At 38.2% G+C, this 18,160-nt stretch overlaps 1 protein-coding gene across 4 annotated transcripts in view; it reads left to right on the forward strand.

Annotated features, from left to right (window-relative positions):
* The first annotated feature begins 4,976 nt into the window (after window positions 1-4,976).
* The window catches only part of lysmd3 (LysM, putative peptidoglycan-binding, domain containing 3), a 39,928-nt gene continuing 26,744 nt past the window's right edge, over window positions 4,977-18,160 (forward strand). The window contains exons 1-2 of one of the 4 annotated variants that reach the window (XM_028804749.2): window positions 4,977-5,093; window positions 10,600-10,706. The gene's annotated coding sequence lies outside the window, so the exon portion shown is untranslated. Of the gene's footprint in view, window positions 5,094-10,591; window positions 10,707-11,615; window positions 11,795-18,160 lie in introns of those variants that run through there. The other 3 variants (XM_051929527.1, XM_028804747.2, XM_028804750.2) reach the window with 3 other exon arrangements.

Genomic DNA, 18,160 nt, shown 5'->3' on the forward strand with positions numbered 1-18,160 from the left:
TACTGTAAAACAAGTGCATCATTTGAATTGGTCTCTGTAGACTATCTATCTATCTATCTATGTGTAATTGTAGAAAAGTAATCTAGAACATAGAAAAACCACTGAAAATCCATTTCAGTATTTTATTTTAAAGTTTACCAGATTGCTTTAGAAAACAGTCAGAAATCTTCAGTTGAAAGCAAAAGGTATTATAACAGCCATTCAAAGAAATCAATTTTTAAATCAGGACTTCTTAAAATGAACTTCTCTCAAAGATACGATTCTAGAAAGTATCATGCATGTGTGTTGGAGAACTCCTTCACAGGCTCAGTACAGGTATGCAATAACCCACCGAGACAAGAGGGGGAGCTACTGCTAATTTTATCTTCTCTCTCTTCTCCCTTCACAGTACAGAGAAGCTGACCAGTGAAGGCATATAATTAGGCCCCTTCTTGTCCAGCTGCCATAAAATCCGGGCGTCCCTGGAAGCCATGTTTTACCAGGCCAGAGCAAGCCATAAGACGACATTCTGAGAAGTGAATCTTTGTGTTTCTGAATTTAGGCAAAGCCCCAGAGTGGGGAGAAGTGCGGGGGTGCACATTTTTCTTTTTATTATAAAGATCTTTGCATTTGTCTGGAGACAAATAAAGGAGATGACCCAGCTAGCATCCCAAAATTTTTTTGTGTTTGAAACTGCTGTCCCACCACCCAACCACAATAGCTATACACTTCTTTGAAAAAGATAGTCCACTGCCTGGGAGGAATAATTGCAGATGAGCTTTTATGTATAAGTCAAGAAGTGATAAAGGAAGATGAAGATAATGAAGAACATTAAGAAGACTGAGCAGAGTTGCAAAACCAAAGAAATCCTTGTATGGCACAAGTCAGGTTAACCCAGCCCTGGCTGCAATATTTCAAAAGGATCAGTAACTTTGCCATTGTGGAGCAGCTGTTCTGACAGCCATCCAAACCTGTACACATTTATTAAATGACTAATGAAAGGACATATGGTTGGCCCAGTGTAGATACCATGAGACAATAGACAATTAGGGAAGAGTGTAGTACTCTTGACATTGCAGGGGAATTAACCAGATAGTTTATCATTTTTATTTTTGAAAAGTTATATATTTGTATAGGGGCGGCACGGTGGCGCAGTGGGTAGCGCTGCTGCCTCGCAGTTGGGACACCTGGGGACCTGGGTTCGCTTCCCGGGTCCTCCCTGCGTGGAGTTTGCATGTTCTCCCCGTGTCTGCGTGGGTTTCCTCCGGGCGCTCCGGTTTCCTCCCACAGTCCAAAGACATGCAGGTTAGGTGGATTGGCGATTCTAAATTGGCCCTAGTGTGTGCTTGCCGTGTGGGTGTGTTTGTGTGTGTCCTGCGGTTGGTTGGCACCCTGCCCGGGATTGGTTCCGTGCCTTGTGCCCTGTGTTGGCTGGGATTGGCTCCAGCAGACCCCCGTGACCCTGTGTTCGGATTCAGCGGGTTGGATAATGGATGGATGGATGGATATATTTGTATTTTCATTTTTTATATACAGTGAATTCAGAAAATATTCAGAACCCCTTTGATTTCTGCATAGTTTATTGTGTTGTAGATTGAATTTTAAATGTATAAATTTGCTATTTTTGCTTATCAATCTACACTCAATAGCCCATAATGACAAAATGAAAACATTGTTTCTGAAAGTTTTGCAAAATGTATTAAAAATCAAAAACTGAAATCTCTCATTCATATAAGACCCTTAATTCAGTACTTTATAGAAACCACTTTGGCAGCAATTCCAGCTTTGATTCTTCTTAGAGAGAGAGAGAGAGGTTGGGAGCATGCACTTATCTTTGACTCAAAACATGAACTTTGCACACCAGGATTTGGACAGTTTATCCCATTCTTCCTGGCAGATCCCCTCAAGCTCTGTTAGACAGGTTGGGAAGCATCTGTAAACTGCCATCTTCAAGTGTCTCCACAGATGTCCTGTGGGGTTTAAGTCTGAGCTTTGGCTGGGCCACTCAGTTATAGTCAGGGATTTGTCTTGATGCCACTCTTGGGTCATTGTCATGCTGTAAGGTGAGGTGTCACCCCATTCTGAGGTTGTGTACACTTTTCTTCAAGGACCTTACAGTACTTCTAGTCACTCTCTCTGTCCCTGCTGCTATGAAGTACCTCCATAGCATGATGCTGCCAGCACTGTGTTTCACTGTAGAGATAGTATTAGGCAGGTGATGAGCAGTGCCTGAACTTCATCAGACATAATTCTTGGAGTTCTGCCCAAAGAGTTCTATTTCTTTTTTAATCAGACCAGATAATCTTTTCCCTCATGCTCACAGATTCCAAGCAAGCTGTCATAGTACTCAATAGTGGTTTACATCTAGCCTGTCTACCATAAACACCATATTGATGTAGTGCTGCAGAGATGCTGAGGTCGTCCTTCCAACAGGTTGTCCCATCCCATGAGAGGGACGCTCTTAAAGGCCAACTCTATGAAGGTGGCTGAAACTTCTTTAATTTTAAAATTATTGAGACCACAGTTCTCCTGTGAATATTCAAAGGTTTAGAAATGGTTTTATACTATTGCATCCTGATCTATACCGCACCAGAGGTCTACAGAGAGTTCCTTGGACTTACTTGGTTTTTATCCTGACATGCATGTCTTTCCAAACGATGTCCAATCACTGCAATTTGCCACAGATGAACTCCAATAAAAAAAAAATCAAACAGGATGCATCTAACAACTATTTGGAGTGCCACAGCAAATGATCTACTTATATGAGTGAAATATTTCAGTTTTTGATTTTAATAAATCTGTACACTTCTCCAAAAATGTTTTCACTTTGTCATTATGGGTTATTGAGTATAGAATGATGGGCAAATATGATACATTTATCAATTTAAAATTCAATCTACAACACATAAAGTGTACAGAAACTGAAGGGGTCTGAATACTTTTTTAATCAACCATGTTTTATAATTTTAAAGGTGTTTGTCATTATGTTTCCATTTTGTGCATTTCTTCCAAGGGCAGCTGCATTTTGTGTGTATGTTTTCATGGGTTCTACCATTTTGTGTGTCTTATCATTATGAGATTCCATGGTTGCAAGGCAAGTGATGGCAGCTATGATACAAAAATGACCATGCATTAAAGCACGTGTCCAAATTTTTAAATCACGTAAAAGAAAGATACCTGGAAAGATAAGCATTCAAGTAATTTGAAAGGATTAGGTTAAGAACAATACTGCTTTTGACATTTTATTTTGTTTTGACCTTTGATTCTGGTTTATGTAGGTTTTGGTCAAAAGATAAAATAATCCTGTGTATCAGGCATTTGTAACATCCTAGACATTTCTTTTGGCAAACATTTTGTCATCTTGGAACCTTCAATGCTGCAGGAATTTTTTGTAACCCAAGCCCCCAGATGTGTGCCTCGACACAATAATGTCTGTAAGCTCTGCAGGCAATTGTTTTCAACCTCATTGCTTGAATTTTGCTCTGATACACATTTTCAAATGTCAGACCTTATATTGGTAGGATTGTGTCTTTTCTAATTATGTCCAATCAATTGAATTGACCTCAGGTGGGCTCCAAACAAGGTTTAGAAACATCTCAAAGATGATTCTACTAATCTTTCCAAAGTCTTGCTCCACCGTCAAACTCTTTTTACAAGCATTGTCACTAGAATCATTCCTCTGCCATTCAGATAATGTATAACTTGGTATGTCGGCTGACCTTACAGTCTTAAAATGAGCTAAATTTTCAACCCTATTAGACTCATCAAGTTGTTCATATAATTGACAAGTTAATTGTTGGAGCAATTAAGTCATAGATTACTGTGGTGATGTTATAAGGCCCAGCGTGATTTGACATTAGTTACTGCTTTCTATAGTTAGTAAGTTTCATTGTCCTCCATTTTAGGATTTGATCCTAATTTACAGCAAAGCTAATTGTTTACCTTGCCATAGTGGTCTCTCATATGTTTTTTTTTTTCTTGAAAGTTAGATCAATGCTTCTAGGTGGAATAATGTGCTGTAATAAAATAAGTACTCAAACTAAAATTGTTTTATCTTATTTTGTACAGTATGTTAACATATACGCCCTGCGGTGGGCCGGCGCCCTACCCGGGGTTTGTTTCCTGCCTTGTGCCTCGTGTTGGCTGGGATTGGCTCCAGCAGACCCCCATGACCCTATAGTTAGGATGTAGCAGGTTGAATAATGGATGGATGTTAACATATAGATGTGAGGACATACAAGATGCTGCGAGTAGCAATGACATCAAAAGGATGGAACAGGGAAAGGGTAAGTCTTCAGAGAGCGGTGTTTAAAACCTGCACAATTAGGCCTAAAGGTGTGGTATGTTTTTTAAATTTGTATTATGAGTTTTTTGTTTTGTGTATCCTGCCCTTAAGTATTTTTTAATTAACAAATGTTATATTTGTATACTTGCCTGGTGTGTTTCTAGGCCCAGGGGACTGCCTCAATGATTCCAGAAGGACAAGCATTACTGTAACACTCTACTGATTTGGGCTTTATGACAGTGTAGCCAGACAGAAGCTTATCCTCAGTACAAGGTACTTGGAAGCCTGCTTGGAGTTTCAAAAAAGGCACCTAGAACACTTTTTTAGACTGCGAGAAACGACATTCTCTAGTTTAATGAAACCAGGACTAGCATCATATCAGGAGGAAACCAGTCACTGCTCATCACCTTTGCAATAGCATTTCAACCGTGATGCATGGTGGTGGTAGTATCATTTTTGTGGGGTTGTTTTCCATTAGCAGTGACTGGGAGATTAGGCAGGGTTGAGGGAAAGCTGAACACAGAGCAAAGTACAGAAATACCTTTAAATATAATCTCTCCAGAGTGTTCTGGGCCAAGGTTCACCTTCCAACAGGGCAATGACCCTAAACACAAAACAGAACACAACACAGGAGTGGCTTAGGGACATGTAGTACTGATGTCTTCATGACAGCTTTGACGATTTGCAGTCACTTTTCTTGAAATGGTGTTAGGCTTTCAGCAGCCTGGTGCACTGACATCATGCTAACTTCAGAGATGAGTTCTGCTTCTTCCTTAGAGCCAACAACCACTGCAATGAAATGTGAATACAGCATGGATATCATTTTCAAGTAGGTACAAAAGTCTGAGATTGAGAACAGTGTCCTGTCAGGAGCAATTGAGAGGGATTCTCCCAAGACACAGGAGAGCAGGCAAACCTAGAATATGCCATGAATGCTTGATCTTGTGTTCTCTGAATGTATGGAAAGCAATGGAAGCACTGATAGGAGGCTGGATCTTCAGACCACTAGGCGGGAAACAGGTGGGAAAACACAGACTTTGGCCAGAGAAGCAGGCAATGTATTGAGTATTTAAAGCTGAAACCAGAAAGATTAACCCACTGACAGTTATGTCCATAAAAGAATGAATTCCAGAGTGTGGACAAGTTACAATGAAATTGTGTGTGTCACATTGCAACAGCAATGAGAAGTGTCAGGAAAGACAAAATGTATGTTTGCACGTACACAGATGCTATTGCTAGTAAAAATCTAATACCATTGAGTATTTAAGTTTTGAACAACCTTTGTTTACTTATTTTTTAGTGTAAAGTAGTCTGTTTATGATCTAAGATTTTTCTGGTAAGAATACCAGATATTTCAAGGTAAGGTGAGTTGTTTTACTTAAGGAAGACAGAAGTTTCGTGGTAAGGTAATTATACTAATGATGCTTCAGAGATTAGCCCATCCATCCATCCATTATCCAGCCCGCTATATCCTAACTACAGGGTCACAGGGGTCTGCTGGAGCCAATCCCAGCCAACACAGGGCGCAAGGCAAGAAACAAACCCCGGGCAGGGCGCCAGCCCACCGCAGGGCGCACGCGTACACACACACACACACACACCCCAAGCACACACTAGGGACAATTTAGAATCGCCAATGCACCTAACCTGTATGTCTTTGGACTGTGGGAGGAAACCGGAACACCCGGAGGAAACCCACGCAGACACGGGGAGAACATGCAAACTCCATGCAGGGAGGAACTGGGAAGCGAACCCGGGTCTCCTAACTGCGAGGCAGCAGCGGTACCCACCGCGCCACCCAAGATTAGCCCATGTAAGTATGAATTTCACTACACTCCCTGCATCTGACAATAATGATATTTTGGGCTCAGCAGTTCAGAAAAATTAGGGACTTCTAAAGAAGCTGTAACCATAATCAAAAGGAACCTAGACACAAATGAGGCTGGGAAAGGGTTTAAAGTTGTCTGAAGCCAAATGTAAAATGAGTCTAGAATAAGAGAGCACTCTTGTGTAGCACTCTTTCAGTTGTTGTGCTCCGGTTCCCTGGTTGTTTCCCAATGACTGTTCCTGAGGAATCTCTCCATGGTGTAATAGTACCTAAAAAGCTTGCCTGTACTGTTATTTTCCAAAACAAAAACTTGACGAAAAGATTTGGGAACATCTTGCAAATGCCAAGAAAGATGGTTATCTGGTTATTATCATAATGAAGAAGGTATCAGCAGTACTTACATAAGTTTTATTAGTGCAGTGAAAACATTCAGAATAAGTCAGATTTTTAAGAAATTCAATTTACTCTTTTAAATGTAAAAAAGAAACAGCTTTATGTAACTTATAAACTTCTGTTGATGTCAATGCCTAATATGAAAAGTTACATGTAAATATTTAAAAGCTTTACTCAGTACATTCAGCCACAGGGGAATGTTACTACATGCAGCAGAAACACTGGGGAATGCACTTAGTTCAACAAAGTATCATTAACCATCTGCCCTTCTTCTCTACCTTTGGCATGTTACTGCTGTGAAATAATTAACCTGTAACACAGAAGAGATGATACATTTGCTCGTAAACCTAACCATTAGTTTCCTGAATATCTATAAAGTGGATGATCACTGGCTATGTTAAAATTCTGTCCAGTGATTCCAATAACTTGGTAGTAAACTGATCTCCTCAGAAAATGTATTTTGCTGATGTCCAATCTTATGGTTAAAATGCAACAGATAAAGATCCACACAGCTTAATCAAAATCGGAAAGGCCCTAAATATTTCAAAATACTTTTGAAATATGTAATTAGGTTAAATACAGACTGAATTACAAAGATAATTTTCCTGTTTCATGTATCTGAATTAAGTGCATGAATCACAGAGTGAAATTGACACAGTTATAGAGGTTGCAGAAATGTTCACTGTTGATTAAATTAGCAAGAAATTTACTTTTTTGGGCTGCTTGTCTGTTTAGTGAACTTGCTTAATCTAACTTCAAGGTCACAGTGAGCTATACCCTATTCCTGCAGACTGCTAGGCAAGACAGGGACCAACACTAGACTGAGTACCTGTCTATCAGAGGGCACACTAATAAACAAAATCATGCATAGCAGGCCAACCCTGAGTCATTGATTAACCAAACTAAGACTGATTGTGTTAGAGGATATCTGGGAAAAAACACCAAAACATAGAGAGAGAGAGAGAACATGTAAACTCCAAACAAGTGGTGACCAGGCTAGGCAACAAAACTAACCACTATGCCACCCTGGCTGTGATTCTGGGAGGATTAGTAAAACTTAATTGGGACAGAAAAATAAATACACTCATTGTTCATTGTTAGGCAAGTTTGCATAAAATGCAAAAGTACTTACTGTCATTGCCACGACTGTTCATCTGTCTGTCAGTCCATCTGTCTGTTCACATGAATAAACAAAGCTTCCAGTGGATCGATTTCAATGAAATTTGGTACATTCTTCCAACAAATCTGTCAGGAAAGTCCAGTTTTTGATGAGGTATCTCGAGTGTACTGTACACATTTTTGACTTTTTAAAAACTTCTATTTAAAAGCACTGGTATATTGTGCGGCCTTAATCACAAATTAATTTGCTATTTCAAATGAACTTTAAGAAGAATTATTTCAATTTTTACATTTTTTTTATTACATATCCTAACAGCAGCCCAAATCAAGTTCTTTTGCACCCAGACATCAATAGACATATATCAAGATGGACTAGGGCGAATGAGAATACAGACCTACAAGACTGGTGCAAACATGCAAAGTGCTTTTTATTTTTGCAATCTATTAGTGCCCAAAACAAAGTGCAATGCAGAACTTCAATAAATAAATAAATACTCCAAAAAGAAAACTGTGTTTGTGGAGGTTAAAATGCAATAAATAAATACTCCAATGAATAGGTTGAAATCAAAGGTTAAAACACAGCCAGGATCTATCCATAAAAACAATTACAAGCCTCAGTGTATCCAAATCCATATAAAACAACATCTTATCTGCTCACCTTCTACTGCTTTTTCCCTTTATGTCTACAGGGATCCCATGAGCTCTGCTCTCTTCTCCCCCTACTGTCCATCAGTGTATGTGGAATCTCCTGAACTGATTAGTCGCTCCTGCTTCCTGGGCATTCAACAGTAGCGACCCTATCCTTTGAGCACCATCCACTTGCTCCACCCAGGGCATCATCCCCAACTGCTTGCCTCCTCTTTACAGCACTGTTCTGCCATGATCATGACTCTTCTTTTCCTTCCTTTCCTTTTAATTTTCCAATCTCTTTTTTTTCTAATTTCCTCTCCTCTTATGTTTTTCATCTCAAGTTCAATATATATTCATGTGGGAGTGGTCCCCTAATTATGACCTGCGGAGTGCCAATGTGGAACAGCTGAGTTGATTCCCCTGCATGTTAACAGGTAATCAGTTTTCCTCAATACCAAATGCCCCCCAGCTACAGCGCTGCACCCACACACACCCACAAAGCCTGAGGTGCACTGTTTTATCTAAAAACCTGCACACTGCCATAGTCCTTTAATACACATCACCACAAAATGACTTTCCAGAAACAGAACACAAATAAATAAGTCTAAATGCCAAAATTCAAAATTTAACACGTACACGTGCATGTTGTTCTTTGTGAGCAGTCGAAATCCAGGTGCAAAATCCCCCCTTAAAATTAAAAAGGATCTAAAGATCAAATAATGTAATCAACATTTTGCCTTCTTATTTGTGACAGGGAGTTGCCTCTACATCCGATTTCGGGTCTGAGGAGATTTTATAGCCTTTCTCTTAGGCTAAGTTAATTATTATTGAGTGCTATAATTACAGCGATAGTAGATGCTAATGACTTGCAGATCTGGCATGCCTAAACTGGGTGTAATAAGATTTCTTTGCAGGAGCACCCTCACCTCTTTAAATGCATGACTTAATAAAGATGGAGAGAGTATAATTCTAAACAAAGTTTTCCAGAAAAAGATGCTTATGTGTATGTGTTGGTTTTCAACTTTCCATTGCAAGGGAACTTTCCACTATGTGTTTAAAACTGTTTAGTGAGGAATATAAAATGTGAATATGTTCAAGCTTCTTTATATAAAACCAGGAAAAAAATCTCCATGGGGCCCTCCAACTTATCCTCTCCTAAGGCTTGACACGGTAAAATTTATTACCATTATTTCAGCTCAATATCCTAAATGAAAAAGATCAAAAGAAAGAATTTAATGACCCTAACTCTGGGCTCATCAGGCATACACACTCACTGCACCCCATCTCGGGGATTGAACCTTGGATGTCAGCGGCGAAACCACTTTATGTTGCGCCACGGCGTGAGGTTCATTTATTTGACAGCATGTAGATCGGGGTAATTACATTCATGACTTTCGTAGTCTGAATCACAATCTGATTGTATGTGTGGTTACCTACCAGGTAACGCTTGTGGTTGGTCTGCAAGTTGGCAAACATCAGCCACGGTGCCCTCTTCAGTTGCGAGAAGCAGATCATGGAATGTTGCATAGGTTTTATATATATATAAAATGTCTGCTTGTATGTTTCCTATACAATCATACACCCTTTCACCATCTGGGCCACTTTGACTACTTTGGAACCCAGCATTTTGACCCTGGGGGTCCCTGTTGTTTTTGTTGTTTTTCTTCCTGTGTACTACAGTTTGTATGCCAGTGCCACCTCTTGGCAAAGAGCAAATAAAACATTCAAACAGGCTGAAGCCAGAATAACAGACAAAATGACCAGAACTTAACATTGTTTACCTGAGCAGCGATGCATGCTGCTTCTGTCAATTGTAAAATTAAATGGAGCATAATTAAGATTTGCATGGGATTGTGTTGGTTTCGGCTTGATCAAGAATAAAAGTGCACAAAACACATAGGAGAATCAAAGGGTTGTTGTTTAACTTCTGCTTTGTCAGCTTTCATTCATAATTTAAGCACTAGGAACTGACCATTTTGAACTAAGAGGATGAATCAGACATGGTAGTGTTCATGGTTACAACCCACCAAGGAGGTACTGCAATTCTGGAATACAGTCAGACCAAAAAAAAAAAATTCTTGACTCATGAAAACAGAGACATCGATAAAGAGGCACTGTGGATGACAGATGGTGACAGCCAGCAATAACAACAGGGTCACCATTTAAAAAGACATAAACCTTTGCTTTTTTCCTTAAACCATTTTTACAGCTATAACCCAGGCAACACCGAGTAATTTGGCTAAAAAAAATAAACACAACTTGGAAAACACAATATTTTAAAAAATAAAAAAAGGGGCACATAAAATTTATTTAAAAAAATGTCAAGTAAAAGTATTAACATAACTTTCAAAATCTCTGTTTGCAGGTTTTGAGTGCAGCAAATACACCCAGAATGTCCTCCAGATTGAAAGACCTTCTGTCATTGTGCTCTGTAAACGTATAGCTTAAGCTGAAAGCATCTGCTGGCACAAGGTAAGTTTAAATAGCTTTAAAGATGATAAAATTTCTCTCACAGTGATAAGATGATTCAGGAGGAATGGTGCAATACTAACAGTCTTCGTTATTCTCACAGCACAATCAAATGACAAGTAGACAGAAACACAACATGTAAACAAAGAAGCAAATTGACTGAAACACTATTTTTACAGTGAGAATGACTCAGACTGTGATTGCAAGTCACCAACACCAAACCACTTCAGAAACTCAGCTTTTTCTCTCATTTTTTTCTTCCCATAATAAAAAAGCTCCAGTACAAGGATTGCAAGGAACACATGCAAAGGTTTACGCTACATATACAGAAGGTGTGCGAAATACAGACAATAATATTTTAAAATATTAATTGACCAGATATATATATATATATATATATATATATATATATATACACAATATTCCATGATAAATACACAGATATCACATCCATCATTAGGGTGGTCCAGATCTAATTATACTACTGTTCGACTGACAACCGTCTCCCCGTCATTTTGGAATGCAGGGCATGTGCTGCCATCTATCGGCAACAAAAAGAATTTTAAGTGAAATCTCTATGTGCAGGGCAGGTGCTGTAAATTCTCTATGTAATGAACTTGTTATAGCGTAATGAAAATTGCATAATTAGATCTGGACCACCCTATACATTGTTCTATCTAAAACCAGAGTGCATTATAGTAAAACAAACCTTAGCAGACATTTAAAGGAATTACAAGTTATTACAGTACAATACAATGTGTTACTAAAGAAGCCTCCTCGCTAAACCCCTGCCTTTTGCTGTGTTTACAAGACATCACCGTGTTTTTGATTCGTATTGCAGGCCGTTTTAACATTTAATCTGTTCGCACTCACTATCAGGCCCTGGGGGCGGTACGGAAACTAAGCACCGCCCTTTCTTCTTGTCGTCATCACGTCAGTCGGCTCCATGACGTGGCAAAACAGTGGCGATACTGTAAGATCCTAGGTTACCTACCATTGAAAATGTTTCGTTTGGCTTGGACAAGATGTAAAGTAAGTTGCTGGATAATGTACTTCAGGAAGAGCTTTTGTTTTTGTGTGATTATATATATGTAAGTTAAAACCTCGCCGAGTTTGGTGTGTTATTTAAGACGTGTTGGATGGCTAGTTAAATGTAACGCAAAACAGTTTTTTCACCTCACAGTCTGCACGGTATACTTTCTGTATTTTTTTGAGAAATACTTTTGACCGCCGTTTGAGTGCGGATCAGAAATCGCACTTCCTCTCGGATTTGACAAATGTTTTCAAATCGCGCAGCTGTAGGTTAGCTAATTCACATTTCCGACAGGCGGTTCTGTTATCATAGTTCTTCACTTCTCTCTGTATTACAGAAATCGCGTATAAAGAACTGTAGTAAGAAAAAAGGCCTAGACATTGCAGTGTTTGTTTGTATAGCGCCTTTCCTTCAATGTACTTTAACATAAGAATAGCACGTTTTTTGTTTAAGTTTTAAACGGCCTATGTGGAGAGCGAGAGGTAACACAAAAAGAAAGAGCAGGTGATCGATGAATTTGTCACTATACAAGATACTTTTTTTTTTTTTCTCCATTAGTTTTATTAAGTATGTCCCAGTTTAAAAAATATATATATTTTTAAGGTAGACGAAGTAGTAGGAACGGAATAAGAGTCAACTTTCAAGTCTTAACTACAAACATAACAGTGACCAGTCGCAAATCAAATATAATAACGCAGTGGAATGAAACAACAGGCGTATTCTTTCTTTAGTTAAATACGTGAAACATAATTTGAAAGATTTCAAAAGAGTGAGTTCAATGTTAGTTAAGTGATTAAAAAAAACATCCTAACAGTTCCTGGATCTGCTTAACCCAGTACAGCTAGAAGTTCACTCCATCCACCAGTCTTAAAAATATTTTCACCTAGTTCAGGGTCACTTGTTTACTTAAGAGTTTTTACCGACAGGATGGTGTATGGATAGGGTGACAGATAATGACCCACGCTTATATTCACCTTTATGAGTTAAAGTAGAAACTCAAATTATATTAAACTCATTGTGTTTTGTACATGGGTGCAAAATCACAGCACCTTGTGGACACAAGTAAAACCCACAGACAGCACAAATTTTGAGGTAGGAGCACTAACCACTGCCTCACTGTGCTACTTCAGTTAGATGTGGGTTTTCAAAGTTTAGCTGAAGGAACACGTTTCATCAATGTTATATTTATGAATGTCTGAGTTTAAAAGCGGATGAGTACAGGTGCAAATATGTAATATTGACAGTGTTGTCTTCTAAATATGAACGGCTGATGATTTACATAATAGTTGAAAGGCCATCCTGGGTAATTTAGTATTAAAACGTTCCATCAACATGGCATAGAATGTTTAGAATTCTAAATCCTGACAAGCAGAAGAAGAATCATCAATAAAGTGTAAATGTGACATTAACACTGTAAACTGTGGGTAACAATGTGCATTTAATAGTCTTTTATATCCCTGATAGGAAAGACATGATTTGTTTCAGCCAGAATCTGTGAGTTTTGTACAGTCGTACAATAAAATTGTCAATATGAGGTTTAAAATAGTATTCAGGGATATGTGTAAAAGACTACACATTTAAAGAACTTTATAAATAAAACGGATGAAAAGAATTGTGTAGTGTCTGATTGTGTAATCTTGAAAGATAAGTTGAAGAAGTAAATTATATGAATTATGGTTCAAAGTAAGTGACTTTTCGTAAAAAGTATCATGCAAAGCAGTAGCTTAAAAATAATATGAATTACTTCCATATTAAAATAACATATTAAACAACATTAAATATCTGTAGTTTTTACAGATTTAGAAAAAACAAAATTATGTCAGTTGCTAAATTAAATTTGTGACAGCGTAACCTGTCCTAAAAGGTAATTTAGAAACAAATTTGAATTATTTTTCAGTCTTTTTGCATAATGATATTAAAAGAGAGCATCTGCTGGTAAAACCTACAATATAACTGCAAAACAAGCAAAAAAATGGTTTCATTTCTTCTTTTATGAAATAGTGCTATTGTTTGTTTGATTCAGCTCTTTGATAGAAACCAAAACTCTACCATAAAACTACATTTAGCAGAGCTGTTGTTATATATGTGAGTCATATATTATTATTGCCATATATTATTTTCTTAATTATACATGGAATATGAATGTTGCATTTGGTAATACCGTGTTGTCCTTTAAAACATGCCAATAACCCTGACCAGGAATGATGAATTACATCTTGCCTGAAGAAGGGGCCCGAGTTGCCTCGAAAGCTTGCATATTGTAATCTTTTTAGTTAGCCAATAAAAGGTGTCATTTTGCTTGGCTTTTCTCTACATTCATAATGGCTAACACGGTACAACACCCTAGTACTACTGTGAATACAATATTAATTATAGCATTCACATTTTTACTTTTTTGCCATATTTTACTTTCTATGAATTCTAAAGTGTCACTTAACCGAAAACTATGAATTATCACAAATCTGCTTTCAGCTGTCTACAAGTTTACAGGCCGTGTTTATGGACAATGGGAAACTGAGTGGGAATGTGGTTTGAGAAACCTCTGCCCTTTGATATTAAAACTGATTCAGGAGCCTTAAGTATGCTTTTAATGAGATGATGAAAGAAACATTAAGTATGCGAATACATATGTGCTTCCAGCAAATAAATTAATGATGACCACCTTTAAAATGTGCCAGTCTTTTTCAGTCTTTTAATTTTTGATTTAGTCAATTACTTTTTAATTTAAGGTGTACACTGAGCTTTAGTAATGATCCTGAATGTGTGTGAGGTTTTACTTTTTTGTAATATTCAAGATAAGGGTGGTGGATATGGGTAAAAATCTATATCACAATATAACTAAAATTATAATCATTGTGGTGTGTGTGTGTGTGTATGTGTATATATATATATATATATATATGTATATGTATATATATGTATGTATGTATGTATATGTATGTATGTGTGTGTATATATATATATATATATATATATATATATATATATATGTATATATGTATGTATGTATGTATGTATGTATATATATATATATATATATATATATATATAAAATGTATATGTATATATACAGTAATCCCTCCTCCATCGCTGGGGTTGCGTTCCAGAGCCACCCGCGAAATAAGAAAATCCGCAAAGTAGAAACCATATGTTTATATGGTTATTTTTATATTGTCATGCTTGGGTCACAGATTTGCGCAGAAACACAGGAGGTTGTAGAGAGACAGGAACGTTATTCAAACACTGCAAACAAACATTTGTCTCTTTTTCAAAAGTTTAAACTGTGCTCCATGACAAGACAGAGATCACAGTTCCCGTCTCACAATTAAAAGAATGCAAACATATCTTCCTCTTCAAAGGAGTGTGTCAGGAGCAGATCATGTCACAGAGATAGAGAAAAGCAAACAAAATGTTTGGCTTTTAAGTATGTGAAGCACCGCGGCACAAAGCTGTTGAAGGCGGCAGCTCACACCCCCTCCGTCAGGAGCAGACAAAGAGAGAGAGAGAGAGAGATAGAGAGACAGAGTTTGTTTTTCAAGCAAAAATCAATACGTGCCCTTCGAGCTTTTAAGTATGCGAAGCACCGACATGCTGCACAAAAGATAGCAACGTGAAGATAATCTTTCAGCATTTTTAGACGAGCGTCTGTATCGTCTAGGTGTGCGAACAGCCCCCCTGCTCAATCCCCATAAGTCAGGATCACAGAAAGTCAGCGCAAGAGAGAGAGAAAAGTAAGCAATCTAGCTTCTCAGCCATCTGCCAATAGCGTCCCTTGTATGAAATCAACTGGGCAAACCAACTGAGGAAGCATGTACCAGAAATTAAAAGACCCATTGTCCGCAGAAACCCGCGAAGCAGCGAAAAATCCGCGATATATATTTAAATATGCTTACATATAAAATCCGCGATGGAGTGAAGCCGCGAAAGGCGAAGCGCGATATAGCGAGGGATTACTGTGTATATATATATATATATATATATATAAAAATTATACACAGTGCATATCGGAAAGTATTCACAGCGCATCACTTTTTCCACATTTTGTTATGTTACAGCCTTATTCCAAAATGGATTAAATTCATTTTTTTCCTCAGAATTCTACACACAACACCCCATAATGACAATGCGAAAAACGTTTACTTGAGGTTTTTGCAAATTTATTAAAAATAAAAAAAAACTGTGAAATCACATGTACCTAAGTATTCACAGCCTTTGCTCAATACTTTGTCGATGCACCTTTGGCAGCAATTACAGCCTCAAGTCTTTTTGAATATGATGCCACAAGCTTGGCACACCTATCCTTGGCCAGTTTCGCCCATTCCTCTTTGCAGCACCTCTCAAGCTCCATCAGGTTGTATGGGAAGCGTCGGTGCACAGCCATTTTAAGATCTCTCCAGAGATGTTCAATCGGATTCAAGTCTGGGCTCTGGCTGGGCCACTCAAGGACATTCAGAGTTGTCCTGAAGCCACTCCTTTGATATCTTGGCTGTGTGCTTAGGGTCGTTGTCCTGCTGAAAGATGAACCGTCGCCCCCAGTCTGAGGTCAAGAGCGCTCTGGAGCAGGTTTTCATCCAGGATGTCTCTGTACATTGCTGCAGTCATCTTTCCTTTTATCCTAACTAGTCTCCCATTTCCTGCCGCTGAAAAACATCCCCACAGCATGATGCTGCCACCACCATGCTTCACTGTAGTGATGGTATTGGCCTGGTAATGAGCAGTGCCTGGTTTCCTCCAAACGTGACGCCTGGCATTCACACCAAAGAGTTCAATCTTTGTCTCATCAGACCAGAGAATTTTCTTTCTCATTGTCTGAGAGTCCTTCAGGTGCCTTTTGGCAAACTCTAGGCGGGCTGCCATGTGCCTTTTACTAAGGAGTGGCTTCCGTCTGGCCACTCTACCATACAGGCCTGATTGGTGGATTGCTGCAGAGATGGTTGTCCTTCTGGACGGTTCTCCTCTCTCCACTGAGGACCTCTGGAGCTCTGACAGAGTGACCATCGGGTTCTTGGTCACCTCCCTGACTAAGGCCCTTCTCCCCCGATTGCTCAGTTTAGATGGCTGGCCAGCTCTAGGAAGAGTCCTGGTGGTTTCGAACTTCTTCCACTTATGGATGATGGAGGCCACTGTCCTCATTGGGACCTTCAAAGCAGCAGAAATTTTTCTGTAACCTTCCCCAGATTTGTGCCTCGAGACAATCCTGTCTCGGAGGTCTACAGACAATTCCTTTGACTTCATGATTGGTTTGTGCTCTGACATGAACTGTCAACTGTAGGATCTTATATAGACAGGTGTGTGCCTTTCCAAATCATGTACATTCAGTTGATTGGACAACATGTGGACTCCAAGTAAGCTGCAGAAACATCTCAAGGATGATCAGGGGAAACAGGATGCACCTGAGCTCAATTCTGAGCTTCATGGCAAAGGCTGTGAATACTTATGTACATGTGCTTTCTCAATTTTTTTTATTTTTAATAAATTTGCAACAATCTCAAATAAACTTTTTCACGCTGTCATTATGGGGTGTTGTGTGTAGAACTCTGAGGAAAAAAATGAATTTAATGCATTTTGGAATAAGGCTGTAACATAACAAAATGTGGAAAAAGTGATGCGCTGTGAACACTTTCCGGATGCACTGTATATATGAAGACCCCCGTGACCCTGTGTTTGGATTCAGCGGGTTGGAAAATGGATGGATGGATGGTTTAATCTATGTGCATATACTTTTTAGACTGAATCCAGTTTAGGTGCTTCTGTTGGCCCAGTTTTATAAGTTAACAGTGGATAGTTCTACTGTGATGTTTCTTTTCATAAGGACCACTTTAATCAATTAAAGATTTATTATTATTATTATTATTAATGTACTTTAATTTATATAGCACTTCCCACACTCTTAAGTGCTTAATGGAATTTTAGAATGAAAGAAGATGTTACATGTTACGGGATACAAAATAATATCAGCATAAAGCACTAAATAGAGATAAATACAGAAAACACAAAGCTTTGAATTAGAATGGCTAACAGTAAACCACAACAAAATACAAAAATACAAATACTATAAGAAAACCCCTAACAAATGACAGAATGTGTGATACAAATGCAAATCATCCTGGGAACCTGAACAGAAAGGTAAACTGAAAGAAATGGTCAAAATGCCAGGGCCACTTAAATACCTTCTTGAACAAATGTGTTTTAAGTTGATTTTTAAAAAAATGATCGGAGTCATCTGATCTAATTAAATTATATTCAAAGTATCTTTATTGTGTAAAAATACATATATTGCTCATACTATTTAGAAGACACAGAATCTTTGAAAATGTGTACTGTATACTAGACTATATACTAAAAAATTTAAACAACATTAACAATAAATAAATATTCAAAAAGAGCTATTCTACCCATGTCCTATGGTTCTCCATTGACCAGA

This window comes from Erpetoichthys calabaricus, chromosome 7 (assembly GCF_900747795.2).
Source record: "Erpetoichthys calabaricus chromosome 7, fErpCal1.3, whole genome shotgun sequence".
Lineage (NCBI taxonomy): Eukaryota > Metazoa > Chordata > Cladistia > Polypteriformes > Polypteridae > Erpetoichthys > Erpetoichthys calabaricus.